General features: G+C 42.0%; 1 long non-coding RNA gene across 1 annotated transcript in view; it reads left to right on the top strand.

Annotated features, from left to right (window-relative positions):
* Positions 1–24,270, top strand: part of LOC311525111 — a 205,392-nt gene that overhangs the window by 130,329 nt on the left and 50,793 nt on the right. The window contains exons 3-4 of the long non-coding RNA XR_014712688.1: positions 11,223–11,300; positions 11,835–11,956. This is a non-coding gene — a long non-coding RNA (uncharacterized lncRNA). The remainder of the gene's footprint in view (positions 1–11,222; positions 11,301–11,834; positions 11,957–24,270) is intronic.

The raw sequence follows: 24,270 nt of genomic DNA, 5'->3' as shown, positions 1-24,270 counted from the left end.
TTTAGTGAATCAGAAAAATGTAACTTCAGCTCATCAAAAGGACATCTTTCCACAGATTACAAACTGCTTTTTCGTTTGTGCCTGGGGAAGATATTTAGGGGGAGAAAGCATTTTATTGTGGATGAGCCTTTTTTTGTGCTGAGCTCCAGATCCTAAAGTGTAATGATAGTATCCGCCATGGTGTTAATTTACGTTGGACTGGTTGCTCATGTTTGGGGAGGTTTTAGTAGGGTTGGGTGAACAGTTTAGCAAAAAGACCAAGCTAGTTCTAGGAACTGAACATTGCACCACACACCAGGCCATACTGGTTTCAGAGAGTTCAGTGCTGGAGCATGAGGAGGAGGTCAGCTGCTTCCCCATAGCCAGATCAAAGGATTGCATGTTCTGGTCTCAGAGCTTCTCAGAGTGCTGGCTCCTAAGCTAGAACCACAATGGGAAAGTATTTACTTCATGACATGAAGACCATCACACAGTGACACAATTTGGGTTTGGCAAAATTTGAACTTTAACCCAAATTTGACCTAGCTTCTCCCTGTTTGGCCCCTCCTAATTGTCACTTGTGAGGGCACGTGTACTGTGGTAGAGAAAATAATTTGAATGCTGCCTGTAGTAAAGATATAAGGTGCCATAAATAAATGATACTTCAGAGAGGATAATTCTTGTGGTATCCCTTCCTCCCTCTAATATTAAACAGTACAATAAGCCAAACATAAACTTTACATCTATTTATAAATTATTTACAAGAGACCATTTTCTCTGTGGTACTGCATAGTTTTCATGCAGGCTTGAGCATTTGTGTGATCTATACCAAAAAGTAATGGGTGTGTTAAATTTTGGAGTATGACCCAACATTGAACTATTCTCCTGAGTGGCAACATTATATTTAATTGAATTCTTTTCATTAATCTTGATGGGAAAGGGACCCTAAACAGTTAAAACAAAATTGGGCTGTTTTGGAGACTGTTTTGTTCAGCCAATGTATTCTTTCAAAGGATTCTATCATCCTTTTGTGGTTTACTAAATTTGTTTATACAGCTTGAAAACACAGATCAGTACAACCTAATTTTTTTCCTGTTGCTGTTTTTCATGGATAGTTACTGTGAATTATTTTGGGTGAGTATGACAATAATTACTCATGAGTAATTGCATAACTATAAATCTCAAACTTGCTTATCATAATTATGTATCATTGAATATAATGACATGATGGTAACGCTAGTTATTAATGAATACTGCACTGTACTTCTTTTTTAAGTGTGAATTTATTGCTGGAGAAAGGTGCCAGATTGGTGTCTTGGGAATGAAAATCCTCTAGGCAGACACAGGACTGATGATAGCAGTGCACCCTCCCATACGTTTTCCCACCAGTTCACTTCAACCCTGACCCATGAAACCATCACAAAGGCCTGGTCTACATTTAAAACTTAGTTCAACATAGATACAGTTCTCAGGGGTGTAAAAAATCCCCACCCCTGAGCTCTACAGTATGCCATCCTAACTGCCCATGTAGGTGCACTGAGGTGGATGGAAGAATGCTCTTGTTGACGTAGCTACTGTCACTCGAGTAAGTGGTATTCCTGCACCAATGGAAAAGCCCCTTCTGTCACTGTAGGCGGTGTCTACACTATGGGATTATGCTGACATAGCTATGGCACCATAGCTATGTCGCTTTGGTCCCCGTTGTGTAGACATGGCCTAAGAGTGAGAGAGTTGTTCAACATCAGCCACATTCAGTCCTTTGTGCCTCTGATCAGATTGCCAACAAGAGTACCTCCTGTGGTGGGTTTTGGATGCACATCTCCTGGAATCTGAAGTGAGATCACAGATTGATTTCCTATATGCCAAAAAGCAACCATCAAATGGTAATGACTTCTGATCACTACCAACCTGGGCTGGATTTGCATGGTCCAATGGTGAAAAGCTTTGTATTCCACTACCAGTTTCCAGAGCCATGCAGTCCTTCTGTGCTGTATAGCAGCATTTTCTAAAGTTTTGAAAGCTAAACTCCCACTCCAGGAAGATAAAACCAGTTGCATCCTCTGCCATCTTTCCATGGGGAAATTTGCCTTCCATGATCCTTTCACTACTCCGTAAGTGGCACGACCCACACTTGGGGGAAATGATGCTGTACATTAACAACTAATGATTAACAAGTGTTTAGTTACAGATTTGGCAATCATTTCACGCAGACATTTAATATGAGGTATTATTGCAAGTGAAAACATTTCATTGTTGGAATTATATTTGAAATTTTAGACATTTTAAAAACAACCCTTCCAACTGCATATAGGATTTCAAGCAGTGATCTCTATTATGACAGTATATTTTTAGCTATGTCTAAATTATCTATTTTTCCCCCTGCCTTCCCCCCCCAAAAAAAACCCCAACTAGTTAACATAGAGTTTAGAGGCTAGATTTCGGTGCAATTCAGGAAGAGGGTGAGCAGAGGTAGTTTTACACTACCATCACATTTGTATGATTATGACTTGGCTCCTACTATAAGTTAGAGCAGCCCCAGGGCCTGCTCTAACTTGTGGTCCACCTCTGTATAGTTGTTTGTGTGCTGCTCTGGAGCTAAGAATCCCTGTAACTCTGAGCACTATGAAGATACTCCTTCCCGTCCCTTGCCCTGCTCCCAGAGCCTGTAAGAGGCACAGGCTACATCAGCTAACATCTGTCTTGTGTAGGGTGACCAGTCGTCCCGATAAAATCGGGACTGTCCCGATTTTTAGGTCTTTGTCCTGTGTCCTGACCGATGCACGGTTGGGATGCCATTTGTCCCAATATTGTGCCTTTGGCCACTCCGGCGTTTTTTTTTTTTTTTTTTTTGGCTTCCCCCCATGTGTCCCGATATTTTCTCCATTTAATCTGGTCACCCTAGTCTTGTGCTGCTCCTGCACCAGGCCCATTGTAGCCCTCCTTTACATGGCTGGGAAGTATGTGGGGGAGGAGGGGCGGAGCTTGGGCCAAAATCCAAACCTAGATTGCTAAACTACAAGTAAATTAGCAATTAGATTGTGCAGCAATCTATCTATAGTCTTCCTCTTAACCTTTCACTTCATCACTCTCCAAAAATGTAGCCTTCACTACTTTGTGTCTGTTTTCACTATATTTACCAGAATCAAAATCTGAAAATATACAAGATTTAAGATGTGCACACTCATATGAACGGCTAATTTGTCTTTTAATGATTTAATGTCTCTTAAAAACAGATGAGTTTGACTAACAAATCTCTTGGAGGAGCACTAGGTGACTTCAGCAAATCATTTATCCCTTTTGTAATTGTTATAGGGTTCTCTAAAATTCATGTGGGTTCAGCTCCAGCTTATAGAAATGAGCCAGAGCTGCCAAGTTCAGATCCAGATCCAAACCTCCCCAGAGTTTGAGGGACATGGATCCAGTGTTCTGGTACAAACCCATCTCTAATCAAAAGCATGAGGAGAAGTGCAGTTTCAGCTCAGAACTTGCTGCATAGCAACATGGAGAAGGGAGGGGAACTATCTTCATAGCAACGAAGAAAACAGCAGCAACAGCAGAAGTAAGTGCTTCAGCCTTAAAGAGACAAGTGACAGCTCAGTAAAAGAACCATCACTGCCTCTTTTAGATGGGAAGAAACAGTATAATTCTGTAGGAGTTGCTTAGATGGAGGTTATAGTTATTGCAGAGAAGTTTGGTTTTTGGAAACACGGGCAGCTGGGTCAAGCGGATCCAGAAATCTGAAATATTCTGGATGGCCTTTGGTTTAGTAGTGTAAAGAGAAGATTATCATCTAAGTCTGCTGTTCTGTAGCATGGCTGATAAATCAGATGACACTCCAAAAGAGCTACCTCATGCGGCTAGATTTCACTAACCTGATTCTCCTTTGTTGCTCACAAAAGGGCAAAATTTAACAGAAGAGCTGCTATGTTAAGTAGGAAGGAAGAAGACTAGTGCCAGGTTATGGGGCAAGCACAAAATGGGTTTGTGGGAGACTGAAGATTCTACACTGATGGTAGATAACAAGAGCAGAATCAGCAAGACCCCAAGCCATGCCTGGTAGCAATGCCCAGGAAAAGAGGTGCAGGGCAGGAAATAGAAACACAGTGAAGCTGCATGATGGTTACGAAGAACTGTTGGAGCTGTCTAGGTGGGAGTGCTACTAACAGAGGGATCCGGGATACCATCAAAGGAACAATCTTGTGGTAAACATAATAGACTAACAGTGAATGGACAAAACCTTGAATTTGAAGTGGACAGTGTAACAGCTGTTAGGGTAATTTCAGAAAATAACTACAAGGATGAGGCTCTGCAAAGAGCTGAATGAGATCCTGCACTGTTCAGTAACTGTGCATTGGCTGCTGGTCTCTTTCATGTTCAAAAGAATGCTAGAGAAAGGAGAGAATCACCCTCAATGAACAGGACATGTAATAAAGGGTTTTGAAACACCACTACTAGGGCTGCAAGTGGTACATGGCCTGCACCTAAAGGTCTTGGAAAGCTGTATAGCGTCTTTGTTCAAAAGGGAGCAATACAGAAAGTATAGCCACAAGTTATTACTGGCAGTGCAGTACATAATAATGCTCCCGTCCTGCTTCCATTGAAGTCAACAGCAGAGCTCCCCTTGATTTTAACCCCAACAACTATGATTCTCTTTGCTCTCATTCAGCACCACAGTACACTCAGACATCCCTTCTGGGGAAAGCCAAAGAAGAATTCAAGAAAATGGACAGTACTCTGGTCATTTCCCAAAGAGAGGACCCCACCAAGCAATACAGCAAAGCTGGCTGGTAAGATATGGCCCTCACACAACTGAACAGACACATGTACAGAGAGTGCATCCTGCATTTGGCCAGATATCAGCTATGTAGTCAAAAGCCAAGTTACAGTCAAACCTTGCTCATTTGTACCAGTGACTGGGGACCCTCTGAGAATTACTAATTTTTATCAAATTACTGAGAAATTTGAGCATTATTGTCTAGCACACTTTCTGTCACTTATAAATAATTAACATTCTGTATTCACTTACTTTGACCAGGGTCTTTTTTTAAAAGTAAGAGAGTTCTCCATCGCTGACTAGTTTGTACTGTAGCGTGTTTTGTAAAAACAAGGATTGCTGTTAATCTAGCCCTCTGTTATTAAATCTTTTCTAAGACATAGGCAGGGAGTGCCTTTTATTTTTTAAAATGTAAACTATAAAAAGCATTGATTGGTGAGATTCCACTGTAGTCCCAAAACTAACGGACTCAGCAGCAGGCTTTTGGCAAATCCCTTCTGCGAAAGTGAGAATACCAGTAACTACATTTTCAACCTGTTCTGGAAGTGCTGTTTTAACCAACTCTCATTTGACATAATATCAGCTCTGGACATTTTTCAAAAGCAAAATCTCTCAAATCATGATAAAATTATCTTTGCTACTGAAGATATTCCGGACATGGTGGAGACCACACTGAAGGTTTATTATTTTTAAAATGTTCCCAGTATGCCTGGCACTGAGGTACTGCCTTTAACATGGCCTCATAGTGAATAAGCAATACAAATTTGGGGAAAAGGAGATCATATCTGTAGGTCAAAAGTCCAGCAAAAATGAGAAAATTCAAGGCAAAACTGAATGCCAAGTGTAAAGGGGGGGGAGGGGAGAGGTGTCATTATTATTGCCCTGATTGCTTTTTTTGATTCAGATGCCTATAAAGGCAAAGGTTTGGCTCAGTTAATGCCATGGACTCTCCATGCTGATAACAAACTTGCCCTGCTCTGCATCTAGGCATATGGCCCCCGGATGCTGGAGCCCCAAGTCCCCCCTCACGCCCCCACGGCCGGAGGAGTCCGGCCTGCCCACCTCAGCTGTGCCGGCCGCCCCCCCGCAAGCACCGGGTCGGCCCCAGCTCCTGGTCGAGCCACTGGCCCCAGCTCCTGGACAAGCCACCAGCTCCCCCAAGCGCCAGGCTGGTCCCAGCACTGCCCCAGGCAGCCAACTCCAGCAGCAACCCAGGCCACTGACCCAAACCCTCGCCCATCTGGGCCGGCCTAGCCTGAGTGCTGCCTTGGGTTGCCCCTGGCCGCCGGCAGCCTGAGATCCAGGTTGCAGCCTGGAGCTGAGTGTTCCTGCTGGTTTAAGGGTAGAGGGAAAGAGGGAGGGATCTCGGGGCACAGAGTGGGTGGGGTCAGGGGAGGCTTAGCCTGCTCTGGCCTTCAATACCTGCCACCATGTATAGGCAATTGTTTCCTATATTAAAACAAGTGATCTGATGTTCCAGTAGCATGCTTACAGATACCTATATCTGACCAGGAACTGCTTGTAAATCTATAATTAGTTATCATAGTTTAAACTGACTGAGAAAGTAACTGGAGCCTTTTTGAATAAACATAATTGTCAGTATAGCAAGCCCCCTGCATTATGAATTCCACCATTATTGCTGTTGCAAAGATGGCATTAGACGAATATCATTTTGTCAATTAACCTTTTTCAATTCATAGTTTATTATAACCTAGAAGAGTCAATTTGTGAAGACTTTTTTTACATGACTCTTGCTGCTTTAAACACTTATTACTTGCTCTTTACCCTTTGAACATATTTGGTTATACTTGCCTGGCATAATGTATAACCCTAGGTCACAAAGCTGTAGCAAACCCTTTTAATTTATGGAGGGTTTCATTTTCGCCTGCTATTATAAAGATGGCAAAATTGCCTAAATTTCTGACAATAACATCAGGCTGGCTAAGGACACAAAAATAACTGTGTTCCTGTGACCAACGACTTTACCATCATTTAAGCTTTGATTACGTAACCAGCAGTGCACCCACTTTTCCTGACTAATTAATAATTTAAAAAGTACTCATCGCCCAGTATAATGCTCTGAATAATTACTCTGTAATAACTGAAAAGCACCATGTCAAACTCAACATATCCCAAAATATTTTTCTTTCCTAATTATACTTTACTATTAATACAAGGCATAGTCAATAATTGATTAAAATAATAATATGATGAGATTGGCTGCTTCTACAAATAAAGTTTGTTTACACTATACTTAGCAATTTCTATATTGATGTTTTTCCACTGAAAGAGAAAAAGAATACTACCTATTTTAAAATTGGTATAATGTCACAAAAACTGTTCCCTGAACTCTCTCTATATTTTTAAAATAATACTTCATTGTTGAGGGGAAAAAAGCAATAATTGCTATTTATGGAGGACCTACACAAAAACAATATTTTAAGGTTAACTCCTCTCTTCATTGGCTTTGAAGCAGCAGTCAGCTAACAATACAACTTGCCCTTGCTGTGCTGACAATGAGTCCAGTGTGCAAAAAAGAAATTAAACAAAAAAAGACATTTTAATTTCAAGGTTCACTGGAAAAAACATGGAAAAAAAAAATCAATGTTTGCCAAATCGAAAGACAAACTCAGAAGGGAAATAAAAAAATTTATTTACAGGATTGAGGGTTTTATAAATAATGGGGAGTTGAAAAAAAGAAAATATGTCAGTCTTAGTTCTGGATATCTGTGTAAAATTTCTGATTATTCATGTATAATACAAGACACCATGAAAACAGACAATTATATTGTTAGCAGTTCCATATTTATCAGAAAAAATTATAATTATAAGGCTAGTCACCAATGTGCATGAATTTAGAGTGAATGATACTGCAAGGTATTTGGAATACCCTACTCAGATCATATTGCTTGTGGCTCTCTTCCTTAGAATTTTTCAATCTTCCACTCTTCTTTTATTCTCTCTCTCACACGAGGCAACTATTCTTTTTAAATTCTTCTCCTACGTGGAAAAAAACACTCTTTTCCTCCGCAGGCCCTCCATGCTGCTGTCTAAATAGAGCGAAGTCCTTGCAAGGACTTCTGAACACAAAAAACAATGGTCAGGTCTAGAGCTGGATGGTGAACTAGGTTTCTGGTTTGGATAGTTTTCACTCTGAATAATAAACACGTGACTCTGCCTAAGGAATAGGGTGATATGTGCTTTAGAAATGCTGATGGATCAGTGAGATAGAATCCATTTTGTACACTGTTACTTTTTCGCTCCCACTTCGCTATCAAATCTCTGTGTGGGTACCACTAAGAAGGGTCCTGGATTCCTCTGAAGCTAAACTGTTTATTTTATTATTACCATATAGCAGCACATGTGTGCCTGGTGCTTTACAGATAAGTAAGAAGACAAGGTCCTTGCCCTGTTGAGTTTAGAATCTATCTTATATAGACAACACAACAAAACTGATATCATTTCTGGAGGTAGAGTAGGGTCACCTGACAACGTAGTTGTCCCTTGATAAATTTGCCAGAGAATGATTCCACTCCTTGGCAAGCCCCGTTATACTGCTGGAATAATTATTGAGCATACCCCAGGGGGGTAGGCAGTTTGCTTTGGCATGTTGCCTTACCACTAATTATTTAATATTGGCTCATCTCCAGTCCTGATATATGGTCTGTGTGGGTTTTTTTCAGTTCTGGGGCCACTGTTTGTTTTTAAAATGGGGAATGAAGACTGGCTTTTCTGAACAATACTTTGTAAGAGCTTGTGCTAACATCCTGCTATTCTGATGTTTTCCATAAGGGGGCATGAGTGTAACTGGACACTGCAACTACAGCACCAGCAGCGTAATTCTCAGACTCAGTCCTAATGACTTTGGAGGGCTTTACGAATCTAGACAGGTAGCATCAACTGATTTATTTCTTTTTTCTTGTTATTTTTCTCTCCATTTGGTCACTAAGTTATTAACCACAAACAGAGAGAAAAGATTAAAAAACCCAGACACTTCAATAAGAAGATGAAAATGTCTCTCAATGCCAGGGCTTCCTACTATACCACACAGATGACAGTGTAAAGCTTTCTCTTGGACAGAGAAAATCATGGTCAGAGAGCGCGCAGCCAATGAACCTTTTGGGACAGATTTTCTGTTTATGACATTCTGGCTCCTGTTAGGCAGTCTCTATAAGGAAAGCCTGAAGAGAGAGCTCAAGCTTCACCTATGCATAATATTCCACCCTCCATCCCCGCTCCAAAAACCCTCCCAAACCAAACAGCCCACCAGCCCACAGACATTGTTTTAATTTCATAACAATGGGTAATTCTAAATAACTTTGGTATTTAGTATTTTATCTAGATTAAAAACCTAATTTCTATCCGTGTTTTTAATGAGCCCCAGTTTAATCTAGACAGGAGAGGGAAGGCAAGAAAAACAGAGAGAGAACAACAACTGATTGCTTTTGTTGTGAAATGTACATTGTCCCTTCTTTTTGGAAGGGAGGTGCATAAGGTCAGGGATGGAGCTATTGTTTCTTTGGTGCCATCTGGAGCTTCCAAAATCTGAACAATGCCTGTGAGCACAAAACATACACACACACAAAACAATTCCTCCAAATTAACCACCAATATTTTTAATTAGAGTCTCCAAACACATGGTCTCCTCTTGCAAGCCCTTATGTGAATGTATAGTCCCTGTGAAGGCAGCTGACTTTTCATATGAATCAAAGGTTACAGGATCAGGCCTGTATTTTCCATCATATTTGGAAAGCCCTTTCTCCCTATTTGTCATTAGACAGTCAGATACCAGAGTCATCTATAACAATATTTATCACTTACATTTTGTTTCTAACATTCAAAGCACTTTATAAATTTTATCAGTTTAATTCTCACAACAGCTGAGAGAGGTAGTATTAGTATCTTCACTGTACAGCTGGGGGAAAGGTGGGATGAGGAGGTTAAGAGTTATTCAAAACCAGAATGGAAGATCTAAGATTAAGAGATCTAGGATTAAAACTCAGGATTTTACAATAACCAGCCCCTTACTTAGTCACTAGACTATACTTCTCTCTTTCCTTCTTTGCTTTCAGTATAATAGTAAAGATTTCCCTTCTTCCGGGCTTCTTATGAAGTCTGCAAACATTGGGCTAGACCTGCTGAGTGGTACCAAAAACATTGACAAATTTTATAAATTTAGCCAAGTTGCCACCCCTACATTGTACTAACCTGATGACTGCAGACTATGCTGGTGCGTTATACAATTTGTCAATCTTTTTGGTACTATTCAGTTGGTCTGAAGCTTATTCCAGGAAGATTTTAAAACTTGCAGGGACATGGCTCAGCTCCTCATCTTATGTAAATCAGCACGACTCCACTGACTTTAATAAAACTATGCTGATTTACAGTAGCTGAAGATCTAGCCCAGTGTCTGCCAATATGAGAAGCAGTGAATGAAGTGTCAATAGATAAGACTATAATCACAATTTTGGGAGAGGAAATCAACAGCTACTGTACAAGAGGATTTTCAGTCTAATAAATTAAACTAAATTAGGCTGCCACACTGAATGGTGGCATAAAGCCATGGTTGCTGGCATGATATAACATTATCACATAATAGGTGAATTTGACATGGACAGTAGGTGTTGATTTCCTCTCTCAAAATTGTGATTACTGCCTTAACTACTGACACTTCATTCACTACCAGTTCCTCAGCTCCCTTCTCCCATGCTGACAAGAAATAGCAGGTGACCTAAAATTGTAGGCCTTGGAAGGATCATGTGAACATACTGAACACACTGATGATGATTAATTGGTTTCCTTAGCAACTGAGAATTCTGAGATTATATTCCCTTGATTATTGGTGTGCTCAGTGCTAATGTGAATAGTGGAGAGGAACCAAAGTAGAAGTGTAGCATCCATTAATTGCGTGCACCCACAAGGACCGAAAGAATACCCACTCTCAGCAGACTACCTGACCCACAACAATGAGATGGTGCTCTTTAAAACTCGAGCCTAATAACAGACACAACCCTCATTTTGTGAAAAAGCAGGCAAGAGCCTTTATTATACGGAAAGAGTTTGAATCAATATATATAACTCAAAGAATGCCAGCTCTTATTCATGGGGGGGAGGGGGATCACCTTTCCCACTGGTATTATGCCACCTTGTTAACATATGGGGCCTGATTCTGCACTGCCTTACAGCTTATGTAGTCATTTATACCTGTGCAAAATGGGAATACAAGGTTACCACATTAGAATTTTCCCTGCACTTATACCAGTGGTAGCAATATACATCCATTTTGCACTTACTTTGCATAGCTGTACATGATTACACAAGGTGCAAGGCATTAGCAGGTCAGACCAATGGGAGGTTTTGGTGAGCAAGGAATGCAGGCCCTTGATGGAGCAAAATAATGTCAGTTTCTCTTCCCCAAAGCCACCCAGTAACATTCACCTTCAATATTCTGCTTTCTCTTCACATGCAGGAGATGCTACTGAGATCAAGAGAATGATCACATGTCGGGAATGCAGAATATGAGAGTTGAATACCTCCGATCCTCATGGTAAGAAACTTTCCATAGATCTGTAAGTACAAAGATGTTAATGTCAGGCTTCCAATGGGGCATTATAAACCGTGAGGGGTGCACAAGTGTGTTGTTAAAAAAATACTAATATAGCTTTAAAAAAATAAAAAATCGGAGAGGCCAGTACACTTGGATATTTTGCTTACAATTATGGTGCACTATGAAAGGAAGGTATTGTTCATATAGAACAGTCATAACAATTCTCCTGATCATGCAACATACAGCTGGAGCCTCCTGCTAGCACTTGGACACGAAGTAAGAGACTACTCATTTCAAAGTAAGCTTTATACTTTGTTCTCTTACAGGAGGTTTCTTTCCCCCTCCACTTTTTACTGATTTCTGTGTAAGCTCATAATGGGCTAGATCAATAATGGGCTAGATTCTGCCCGCGCTTACCCTCTCTGTCACATTACTAAGACCAGTGGGGTTAACTGATGGCAGCATTGGGCCCACTGTCCTACATTTATTTCACAATTTGTGTTTTCTTAAATATACTTCCTCTAAAACATGTAGACACAAAACTTCAGGTCATCAGAGAAGCCATTTTCCTGCACACCTCTGGCTGCGGTGCTGCTGATACAGGAGACAGCAGAGTTTGAAGGCAGTGGAACACCATGGGACCCACTTGCAAGGAAGTGAGTATGCTGAAAGAAATAGCAGATGGGTTTATCCCTGAACATATTGGAGAAAAGGAGATTGCTGACTAAACAGGAGAAGCTTCAGTTCAACACCAAACATTCGTGTTTCCTTTTTTAGTTTAGCTTTTACTGCTGCTTAGGTGTGAGTGTGGCTTACTGAATCAATATTACTGGGTGACGCATTTACAGTCAGGAGAAGTGGCACAGGAGCAAGCAAACATAGCAGAAAACAGGGGAGTTTGAGAGGGAGTTCTGTGAGAGGCGGCAAGCCCCTGTTACTTAGGGGCAGTGAGTTCTTGTGTGGGTTTTATTTTTCAGTTTGCAGAAGCTGGTAGGGGGCAGTGTGCTGTGAGAGAAGCAGAGCCTTTGATCACAGTAGAGCCTGGATTAGGGGGCAGGGCTTACTTGTTTTGGGCTCTCATAAAGGCAGTGAAGCAGCCAGTCAGCAGCACAGGACCCAGCAAACAGAGCTGAAAACAGGGAAGTTTGAGTGGGAGTTTGTAAGGGGAGCTTCGGGGAAAGAGTGCGGTGTTCAGGTTTTGTTTTGGCATTGGTTTGGGGTTTTCTGTGTTTTGCTTTCCTTCACAGGAGTTTAGGCAGGAAGGCTATGACAAATGCAGAGGCAGCAGTGGTAGCGACCCAAGGAATGGAAGAGACAATGAAGATGACTGGCTATGGAAGCTGCGGGATGTACGTTGCTCCGGAGTGGATACCCAAAAATAGTTTTGTTTGCTCGACATGCCGCCTGACAGAGCGGATGGAAGAGAAGATGCAAGGTTTGGAGATGCAGGTGGAAACTATGGTTGAATTTTGGGGGGATTCAAACAGATTATAGAGAGGCAAGAGGAGACTGAAGGGAAAACTCAAGACTTGCAGATGCAAGCTGCACTGGAGAACTGTGAAGGTAGACAGCCGGAGGAGGAAAGTGGCCAGTGGAAGCATGTGACTATGGGAACCAAGCAGAGGAAAAGACCAGCTAGTGAATGAGAAATAGAGTTCAGGAACAGGTTTGCTGAGCTGGAAAATGAAGAAGGGGCACAGCAGGCAGTAACACAAGGTGGGAGGGCAAGGAAGAAGAGAAGAGCGGCTAGTCCTACAAGAAGAGGGGAAGAGTCAATGGAGATAGCCAGAGTTCTGGGTCCCAGGAGGACAGAGGCTGACTCTCAGAAGATTGCAAGTGAGAGCAAAAGACAAGAGGACTTTCAGCCAGAAAGACCAGGAGAAAGATCAGAGAATCACTAACACTAGGAAGAGGCAGGCCTATGAAATTGGTGACTCCCTATGAAAAAGAACTGACAGCCGAGTCACCTGAGTTGATCTGGAGAACAGAAGGGTGTGCTGGGAGCTAAGTTATGAGATGTGGACCTGAGGCTGAGGAGGATCCTAACGGGAGCAGAAAAAAATCGACTGATTGTCCTTCACGTGGGATCAAATGATACAGCTAGATTCTCATTAGAATGCATCAAGGGAGACTATATCAGGCTGGGGAAGATGCTTAAAGAAATGGAGGCTCAGGTGATTTTCAGTGGGATTGTACCTGTCCCAAGAGGAGGAGAATGAAGGTGAGACAAGATTATGATGATCAACAGATGGCTCAGGCAGTGGTGCTATAAGGAGGACTTTGTTCAACCACTGGGAGGACTGTTCTCATGGACTCCATCTGAGTAGGGCGGGAAACAGACTTCTGGGATGGAGGTTGGCACAACTGATTAAAAGAGCTTTAAACTAGGAACTTGGGAGAGAGGGTTGGAAGATGCTCCTGATTCTAATATTGACTGGAAAAATCAAGAAAAAAAGAAAATACAACAATGGAGTAAGAAAGAGAAGTGGGTAGGAGAATGGACATTAAGAGGAAAGATAGTGCCAATACCAATGACACTAACAGTCAGGTAGGCAATATTGGCAGAAGAATGACTGTACCTAATCGGGTGGAATCCGGGCAAAGCCAGGCAGAAACAACTAAGATGTTTGTACACCAGTGCAAGGAGCCTAGGTAACAAAATGGAGGAACTATAATTACAGGTGCAGGAAATGAAACCAGATTTTATAAGGATAACAGAAAGAAACATGGTAGAATAGTAGTTATGACTGGAGTACAAGTATTGAAGGATATGTTCAGGTTGAAGGCTGTTCAGGAAAGATAGAAATACAGGTAAAGGTAGTGGAGTAGCATTATATATTAATCATGAGATAGACTGTAAAGAAACTAGAAGTGATGGATTGGATAAGACCGTCTGATTGGGTCAAAATCACTTTGGGGAAGAAAGTTACTAGTGACTCAACTGTCATAGTGCTTGGGGTATGCTACAGACCCCCAGAATTTGATCTGGATATGGATAGAGACCTCTTTAATGTTTTTAGTAAAATAAATAGTACTGGGAATTGTGTAATTATGGGAGATTTTAACTTCCCAGATATAGATTAGAGGACAAGTGCTACTAATAATAGTAGGGCCCAGATTTTCCTCGATGTGGTAGCTGACAAACTTCTTCAACAAATAGTTGCAAAACCTACAAGAGATGATGCCATTTTAGATTTGATATTTTTGAGTAGTGAGAACCTCCTAGAAGTATTGGTTGTAGGGGACAACTTTTGTTTGAGTGATCATGAGCTAATTCAGGTTTCAGAGTAGCAGCCGTGTTAGTCTGTATTCACAAAAAGAAAAGGAGTATAGTGGCACCTTAGAGACTAACCAATTTATTTGAGCATAAGCTTTCCTGAGCTACAGCTGATGAAGTGAGCTGTAGCTCACGAAAGCTTATGCTCAAATAAATTGGTTAGTCTCTAAGATGAGCTAATTCAGTTTAAACTAAATGGAAGGATAAACAAAAACAGATCTGCAACTAGGATTCTTGATTTCTAAAGGGCAAACTTAAAAAAATTAAGGGAATTAGTTAGGGAAGTGAACTGGACTGAAGAACTCAAGGATCTGAATATGGAGAAGGCTTGGCATTACTTTAAATCTAAGTTGCAGAAGCTAGCTGAAGTCTGTATCCCAAGCAAGGGGTAAAAATTCATATTTCAGACCAAACTGGATGAGTAAGTATCTCAAACAGGTTATTAAGAAAAAGCAGAAAGCCTACAAGGAATGGAAGATGGGAAGGATCAGCAAGGAAAGCTACCTCTTGGAGATCAGAAACTGTAGGGACAAAGTGAGAACCTCCAAAAGCCAACTGGAGTTGGACCTTGCAAAGGAAATCAAAACCAATAGTAAAAAGTTCTATAGCCATAGAAATAAAAAGAAAAGCAGGAAAGAAAGAAGTGGGACTGCTACACCCTGAAGATGAGGTGGAGATTAAAAATAATCGAGGCATGGCCCAACAAATAAATGAATGCCTTAGTTTTGAATAAGGGTAATGAGGAGATTAGGGACAGTGACAGGGTGGCTAATGGAAAGGAGGATATGGAAGCAGAAAATACTATATTCGAGATGGAAGGCAAACTCAAACAGCTTAATGGGACTAAGGCTTGGTCTACATGCTGGAGCCATGAAATTGACAAGAAAGGCGGGCTGTCACCATGGGATGGGGGTGGCCCCCCATGCTCCCCACTCCCAGCTTGGGCTGCGCTTGCCCCGCTTGGAGCTGGGCTGCCCCTGCTCCCAGCCCAGCTGCTGCCTGGGCTCTTCACTCCCTGAGCTGGGCTGCACCCACCTGGTTCCCTGCTCCAACCTGGACTGCTGCCTGGGCTTCCGCTCCCTGCTGGGAGCCCAGCTACATGGATGGTCCCGGCTCCCTGCTGGGAGTCCAGCTGCATCGATGCTCCCCACTCCCCTCTGAGAGCTCGGGAGCCACCGGACTGCGGGTACAGAGCTCCCCGCTGGGAGCCAAGGCAGCAGATGAGGTGCCGAGAGTCTTTGGGGGCAGCCAGGTTCCCAGCAAGGAGCCTGTGAGTCGAGTTGAGAGGCTAGGCTCTCAGCCCTCCACACTGCCCCTCTGAAGTCTGAAATCTACAGTGATTACTGTGGTGGTTGTAAGTCAATCTAACACAGTCATCTTAAGTTTCTAGTGTAGACATGCCCTAAATCAGGGGGCCCAAATAATCTCCATCCAAGAATATTAAAGGAGCTGGCACATGAAATTGCAAGCCCAATAGCAAGGATTTTTAATGAATCTGTAAACTTAGAGGTCATACCCTATGACTAGAGAATTGCTAATCTAGTTCTTATTTTTAAGAACAGGGGGAAAGGTGATCTATGAAACTATAGGTCTATTAGTTTGACCTCAATTGTATGAAAGGTCTTGGAACAAATTTAGAAACAGAAAGTAGTTAAGGACATAGAGGTAAACAGTAATTGGGATAAAATACAACATGGTTTTACAAAACGTAGATCATGCTGGACAAACCTGACCTTTCTTTGATGTTTTAGACAAAGGAAATGCAGTAGATCTAATCTACCTGGATTTCAGTAGGGCTTTTGATACAGTCCCACATGGGAAATTATTAGTTAAATTGGAGAAGATGGGGATTAATATGAAAACTGAAAGGTGGATGAGGAAGTGGTTAAAGGAGTCATACTGAAAGGTGAACTGTCAGACTGAAGGAAGGTTACCCATGGAGTTCCTCAGGGATCAGTCTTTGGACCAATCTTATTTAACATTTTTATTAATGACCTTGGCACAAAAAATGGGAGTGTGCTAATAAAATCTATGGATGAAAGTTCGGAGGTGTTGCCAACATGGAAGAGGACCAGAATATCATACAAGAAGATCTGGATGTCCTTGAAAACTGGAGTAATATAAGTGAGATGAAATTATTTGTGCAAAGTGCAAGGTCCTGCACTTAGGGACTAACAACAAGAATTTGTGCTATAAGCTGGGGACTTATCAGTTGGAAGTGAGAGAGGAAAAGGAAGCCCCGGGTATATTGGTTGATCACATGATGACTATGAGCTGCCAATGTGATGCGGCTGTGAAAAAAGGCTAATGCAATCTTAGGATGCATCAGGCTAGGTATTTCCAGTAGATATATGGAAGTGTTAGTACCATTATGTAAGGCACCTCATCTGGAATACTGTGTGCACTTCTGATCCCCCATGTTTAAGAAAGAGAAATTCAGACTGGAACAGGTGCAGAGAAGGGCTTAGGATGATCAGAGGAATTGAAAACCTACCCTGTGAGAGCAGACTCAAAGAGCCTAACCAAACTAAATCTGAGCGGAGATATGATTGCTCTCTATAAAGACTTCAGAGGGATAAACACCAGGGAAGGAGTGGAGTTATTTAAGTTAACAGTGTTGACACAAGAAAATGAATATAAACTGGCCATCAACAACTTTAGGCTTCAAATTAGATTAAAGTTTCTAACTATCAGAGTAGTAGAGCTGGAACAGCCTTCCAAGGGCAGTAAAACACCTAACTGGCTTCAAGACTGAGCTTGATAAGTTTATGGTGGGGATGGTATGATGAAACTGCCTACAATCAGGGCCGGCTCTACCATTTTTGCCGCCCCAAGCAGTGAAAAAACCTGTCACCGCCGACTTGCCGCCGTGGATGGCAGGAGAGAGAGGAAGCTGCCGCTGAATTGCCACCACGGCCGGCGGAACAGAGAAGCTGCCGCTGAATTGCCGCCGCTGCGGAAACTCTGCTGCCCCTTTGTGACTGCCACCCCAAGCATCTGCTTGGAATGCTGGTGCCTGGAGCCAGCCCTGCCTACAATGGCAGGTAGCTGATCTGTGACTGCTAGTAGGAAATATGGCCGGTGATGAGACACTACATGGGAAGGGCTCTGAATTACTACAGAGAATTCTTTCCCAGGTGTCTGGCTGTTGGGTCTTGCCAAAATGCTCAGGTCCAACTAAGCACCATATCTGAGGTCAGAAAGGAATTTCTCCCCAAGTCAGATTGGCAGAGACCCTTGAGTGTGGGTTGTTTGTTGTTGTTGTTGTTGGAGTTTTTTGGCCTTTCTCCACAGCTTGGGGCACAAGTCACTTGCAGGTTTAAACTTGTATAAATTCTCTGTAATTTGAAGTCTTTAAACCATGATTTGACGACTTCAGTAACTCAGCCAGAGGTTATAGGTCTATTACAGAAGTGGGTGGGTGTACTTCTGTGGCCTGAAATGTGCAGGAGGTCAGACGAGATGAACATGATGGTTCCTTCTGACCTTAAAGTCTATGAGAAGTTCGGCTGGGTGGTTTTGCTTTGAGGAAAAGCCAAGAGTACTTAACACTGAGTAATAATTACTGACCCTGCCCCCACACATTTTTGCCATTATGGACCACATTAATTATATTCCCATTTTCACATTCTCCTTAAGAAACAAATAGTGCTGCCATCGTCACTCTTACCCAGTAAGATTTCTATATAAAAATGACCAGCTGCTATGTTATAGAGAAGTTACTACTATTGCTGTTGAAATGGGGAATGTATCAGAAATAACCAGACTGACCTGCTACTATTATCTCAGAATCAAATTGTGGACCAGATCATTCCCACATCCCCAGCTTCACATTATCCAGGCCCAGAGGAAAGTCTCCATGCATGGATCTCCTCCCTACTGCACAGGAGGAGGTGGATTTATGTGGAGGTGCCAGCTATATTCCTGGCATATCTGGTCCCTCATGGGTTTAGGCTCTGCACTGAGGGCAGAATAGGAACTGGTAGGGCAGTAGGGATGCTAGGATTGTACCCATTGCCCCGCACCCCTGGCTGTGGAGAGACTCCCTGAGAAGAATAATGTAACAGTTTCAGGGTAACTGCACCTGGATTTTCCCCTCTGTGGTCTCTCGAGGGCACTCACTTAGAGATTTCTGGCTCCTAGCCATAACCTCTCCTGGGTGGAAACTTGCATTTCACTTCCTTCTGAGCAGGGGTTTTAAGGCTGCACATCTCCCTGCTCTACACTGCAATATCCCCAGCAAGCCAGTCTGCCTAAAAGGCCAGTGCCTGTGTTTTGCTTTCTCTCTCAGGGCTATGAACAGTGTATTGCCAGCAGTTACAAGCACAATTATCATTAAGGTAAAAGCATTATAGCGAAGGTATATAAAAAGAGACATGCTGAACCTACAGACATGCTGAAAAGCTTACTAAAGGTCACCCCCAGAGCCAATATAGGAATCTAATAGGTGTCAGTCCTTCAAACCCCACAACTGTGTTTTCCCTTTGGTTACAACTTTATATCAGTCTTTAGATCAGAAACCAGGACAAAGGCTGCAAGTCAGTTTAATCTCAGGCTGTTTATCCAAAAGTCCCTTTTTCTTGGTGTCTGGAGAATCCAGTTTCAACCAGAATATGTGAACTTCCCCAAGAGGTGGCAACTCTCTGGAGGTGTTATAACCTGAGTGATTTGCCTTAATCATACCCTACTATTTTCACTTCCTGAAGGAGATGTAGAATCCCTCCCTGCCATGGAATACACATGGTTCCTGGCCCACAATGATACATAATACATACTTAATACAATATGGGCTTCCAGAGATACTGCAGGAAGTTGCCCATCTGTTACAGATAATACAATATTATTTTTTCTGCCGAGTTCCCTACCAGCAGCTGTGAGCCAAGCTCCAGGGGAACTGTACTGGGAGGGAGCCAAGCTCCCTCAGGAGCCCAGAGATGGGGCAGGAGGAAAAAGATTTCCCTGTGGCTTGCCTTGGCCTCTTGTAGATTCCGTAGATCTGCCAGCATGGGAGCAGGCCCCATTCCAATATCCATGGGTAAGAGTAAGTCCATACTGCCAGAGATTTCCTCCTTCCTGCATGGGGGTATGTTCTGGGCCTCTGTGTACTACATACTAGACCAGCGGTTCTCAAACTGTGGGTTTAATGGGTTAGCCGGGCTGGCTTAGACGTATTGGGGCCCAGGGCTGAAGCCTGAGCCCCTCCACCCCAAGGTCTTCAGCCCTGGGTGGCGGAGCTCAGGTTACACGGCCCCTGCCTGGGTCTGAAGCCCTTGAGCTTCAGCTTTGGCACCCCCAGTCAGAGCAGTGTAGCTTGCGCTTTGTCCCACCCCCCTTCCCCCCGCCCCCGGGCAGTGGGTCTCGGGTGGGCTCAGGTTTTGGTCCCCCCTCCTGGGATCGTGTAGTAATTTTTGTTGTCAGAAGGGGGTCATGGTGCAATGAAGTTTGTGAACCCCTGTACTAGACTTCGAGGGCTTTTCACTGGTCCTATTGTAATGTGGAATTTTCAGCTCTTTTTCTAAATATCATTTTTGTATCATCACATTTCTGTTCAAGGTGCCTATCAGTAAACTCTGTCTGAGCTCAAAAACATGTAGCACTACTGTCCAAAGGAATTCTACATTCATATCAAAGACATTAGGTGAATTACCCTTACTCTCTTGTTACAGCTGCATGAGGTAGCCGGGGTGAAGTCAAATCATAGTAACACTTCCAAATATATTATAAACCCAACACAAATGTCCTTAAAAAGAAAAGGAGTACTAGTGGCACCTTTAGAGACTAACCAATTTATTTGAGCATGAGCTTTCGTGAGCTTCAGCTCACTTCATCGGATGCATCTGATGAAGTGAACTGTAGCTCACGAAAGCTCATGCTCAAATAAATTGGCTAGTCTCTAAGGTGCCACTAGTACTCCTTTTCTTTTTGCGAATACAGACTAACACAGCTGCTACTCTGAAACAAATGTCCTTAGACACTTCACAAATTGAACTCTCATATGCACTTACTGATATAGTGCCACCATATTAAAGGTGTTGAAATACACATTGTGTAAGCCTGAGGGGAAATACAAAATTAATGCAGGGAATACTGCATCTTGTGGACTCTGTAGGCCATATACACAAAATAGTATCTTGAGGCCTTAGCACACCATTTTCACTGCTATCAAAGCTAACTCTGTTCCATTCTATGCTAGTATAATGTCATAATAGTAAATAACTGAATAACAGCTCCGCACTCCTAGCTGGGCACTTCCATACTAGGAATCTTTAGATTTGCAACTATTGACTTTTAGCAATGCCTTGAGACGATTGGTTTTGAAACTGGACATTTTTGCACAGACTTCCTAAATGTAACTTGTCTTTGGGCCTCCCTTATTTAAAAATATAATCATTTGATATGGTTTTCAGAGTATTAACAAAGCTTATTTTGGTTATAGTGTGTACTGTAAGCCAAATTCCAATGGAGCCACATTAATTTACACTAGCAAATAATCTCTAAACCTGTCCTTGTCCCTTCAAGAATTAGGGAACAACTAAGGTGGCTATTGGCAGAGTCATTTTGTAAAAGCTGCCATGGGATTGCCTAATTCTCCCCCTCTCCCAAGAGATCTTTTTAGAAATGAATAAACAACTATCAGATAAAAACATATTTACCTGATGTAAACATCAGCGGGAATACTGCTGTTTGTGAATGCTATTCTAAAAGAGTAAAAAGAACAGGAGTACTTGTGGCACCTTAGAGACTAACAAATTTATTTGAGCATAAGCTTTCGTAGGCATGCATCTGATGAAGTGGGCTGTAGCCCACAAAAGCTTATGGTCAAATAAATTTGTTAGTTTCTAAGGTGCCACAAGTACTCCTGTTGTTTTTGCAGATACAGACTAACACGGCTGCTACTCTGAAACCATTCTAAAACAGTGTATTCCTTCTGTTTCCAGCACAGCATAAACAAAGAACTAGTGGCTTGATAGATTGTTTTTGTCAAATATATGATAACCCTTTTAAGTTACAGAATTAAAACCCCTAGGTCAGCCCTTCAGAAGCTTCTCCCTGCCCGAGACAGGAAATGAACTGAGCTATTGAGTCAGGTCGGTGCTCTTTATACAGGGAGCTGATGTCATCAAGCTTTTAGTATGTTTTTGTCTCCATCTGCTGGTCGGAGATTTCATTATCCATTCTTTGCATACCAATATTTGAACAGTGGAGAAAACGAAATTTGAATAGAAAATATTTAGTCCTGCATGAGTGCAGGAGACTGGACTAGATGACCTCTTGAGGTCCCTTCCAGTTCTGTGATTCCATGATACTGTTTTTAAAACACTTCACAGACTTACTGTTGCTGCCTTTTTAAGCTCTTCCTATTTTACAAAGGGAAAAGGATAAACTCAGTGATATGAAGCTAACTAGTTATATTTGAAATATTGATGACATACATTTTCTGAAATATGGTAACAGGGTATTACTGGATGCTGTATGCATGTTTATGCTCTCTGTAATGTTTGATTGATGTGCACCTAATCCTTCATTCCGCTAATAGACCATAATATATCTTACCAAGAGATGGATTATCAGACCACTGGTATTAGTGGTTTAGAGAAGTCCATTTATAATGCAGCATTGTCAGCTACTGTGTCTTCAGCAAGTAATTCTTGCCTAGAAAGCTGTTTCACTAAAAATGACTAATTTTGCCAATTTGATTTTTTTGCTTTGAATATGTTTTACAGAAGGCAAGCTAATCTATCCTAAAAGACTCATAATATTAGCAAAACATAAATGGAAAATAAACAAGGAAAACCCTTAAAAATCTGAACTATATTTGTCCGAGACTTTGAATTTAGACATGCAAATGATGTATTGGTAAAAAATTAGAGTACTTGACTGATCCATGCTACTCTTTGTTGCAGAAAATAGATGCTATTTATACGTCTTTTTGTTTGGCATTCCATTTTTCTTTCAGGGTTGTCTGTTGTATGCCATCCCTAATTTTCATCATTTTCTATATAAAATTGTTTTGAACCATATCACTTTTTATAATTTCTCAAAGTTGCTTAGTTAAAAAATTCTGCTAATTATCTATATAATAAGATTCCCGGATTGTCACTCTGAAGCCTAGAATGTCTATTGTATCAGTAGGAAGTGATGGAAACAGCTACAAGCATGGTCGAGAACTCTTTTTGTTCAGCATATTACCAGGTTCAATCATCACTGGCATAGGTCCATCAATGGCTATTAGCCAGGATGGGCAGGGGTGGTGACCCTAGCCTTTGTTTGCCAGAAGCTGGGAATGGGCAACAGGGGATGGATCACTTGATGATTACCTGTTCTGTTCTTTCCCTCTGGGACACCTAGCATTGGCCACTGTCGGAAGACAGGATACTGGGCTAGATGGACCTTTGGTCTGACCCTGCATGGCCGTTCTTATTCACAGTCTGTTACCATCCATTTTAAATTCTTTGCCCTTTCGATTTAAGAATTACCCTGTGTGATGTACAGCTAGAGTAAGACATGTATCCATACTATGCAGAGAGTTCAAAACCCTTGTGATGTCAGATGTCAACCAGTCACCATCCTAACTGTACAGCTAATTTGCATGCACAAATTTCATTGATGATGAAATATGGAGATTTAGCAGTTTTCCTCCTGGAGCCTGTGGACAGTAACAGTATGCTGTGACATGGGCGCATATTGGTACACATTGCTTAAAGAAGTGGATTTAAAATAACAGACCTATATCCATATTTTCTTACCCATGGCTGGCATTCCCCGTGAGCCCATAGGATAGACCTGACTTAGCCATGGTGCTTCTCTGTTCTCCCTGGCCACCATGTTACAGCTTGTTTGCTGCAGACCTCTGACTCTCAGGCAGTCCTTATATGTGTGTCAGCCTCAGAGGGGGCTGACCACCTCTCCCTCCACCTTTGTAGGGCAAATCTTTTAACAGACCATTGTCTTATGATCTCCAGATGCTTAGCCTTGGCAAACAGCCCTGTTGTCAGGGTTGGGACTGAGGGAGTCCCTCTTCACAGCTATAAACCTGGCTATTGTGTTGGAGATGTTCCTTATCTAGGACATTGTTTTGCCTTTCCTGCCTGGTTTGTTTAGCAATTACTTTTGATCTAACTATGCATTCAGGCAGGGTAAAAATCACACCAAAAATCTGATGAGAATATACTATTTATATCAAAAAACCGCAGCCTTTCTCAAGTCTTCACCATAATAACAACCGTTACCCTTTGTCTGTCTTGTCTATGTAGGCCCTGATCACCCACAGCGTTTAAGTTTAGGGGTCTCCTGCACTGAGTCTGCACTGAATTCCAGGCTCAGACCCTTAAAAGTGGAGCCGTCAGGAGCACGGACTTTTCTTAGTATGTTTTGCACAGCACAATGGGGCAACTAGACGCTATCATAAGGCAAACAAAATAACAATTTACAGCAATTGGTTTACAACTGGATTCATTTAGTAGAAAAGGTGTTGTGAATTAGCTTGCTCCATAATAATTCCCCTTATGAAAAATGGTATATTTGATTATCCTTCAAAGGCTTTAAAGTTGATAGGCTCTAATTATGACTCTCTTGCTCACACAATCATCAGTAATTTGGAATCCCAAGCGTGCTGTGTTTGTCATGTGCCTTCTATAAATATTTGTGTCCAAATTCTGACCTCCAATCTGCACAAGGAAAAAATGACAATTT

This window comes from Lepidochelys olivacea (assembly GCF_965140295.1).
Source record: "Lepidochelys olivacea isolate rLepOli2 genome assembly, chromosome: 8".
Classification (NCBI taxonomy): Eukaryota; Metazoa; Chordata; order Testudines; family Cheloniidae; genus Lepidochelys; species Lepidochelys olivacea.
The sequence above is the reverse complement of the archived record's forward strand: the minus strand, read 5'-3'. Positions and strand labels throughout refer to the sequence as shown.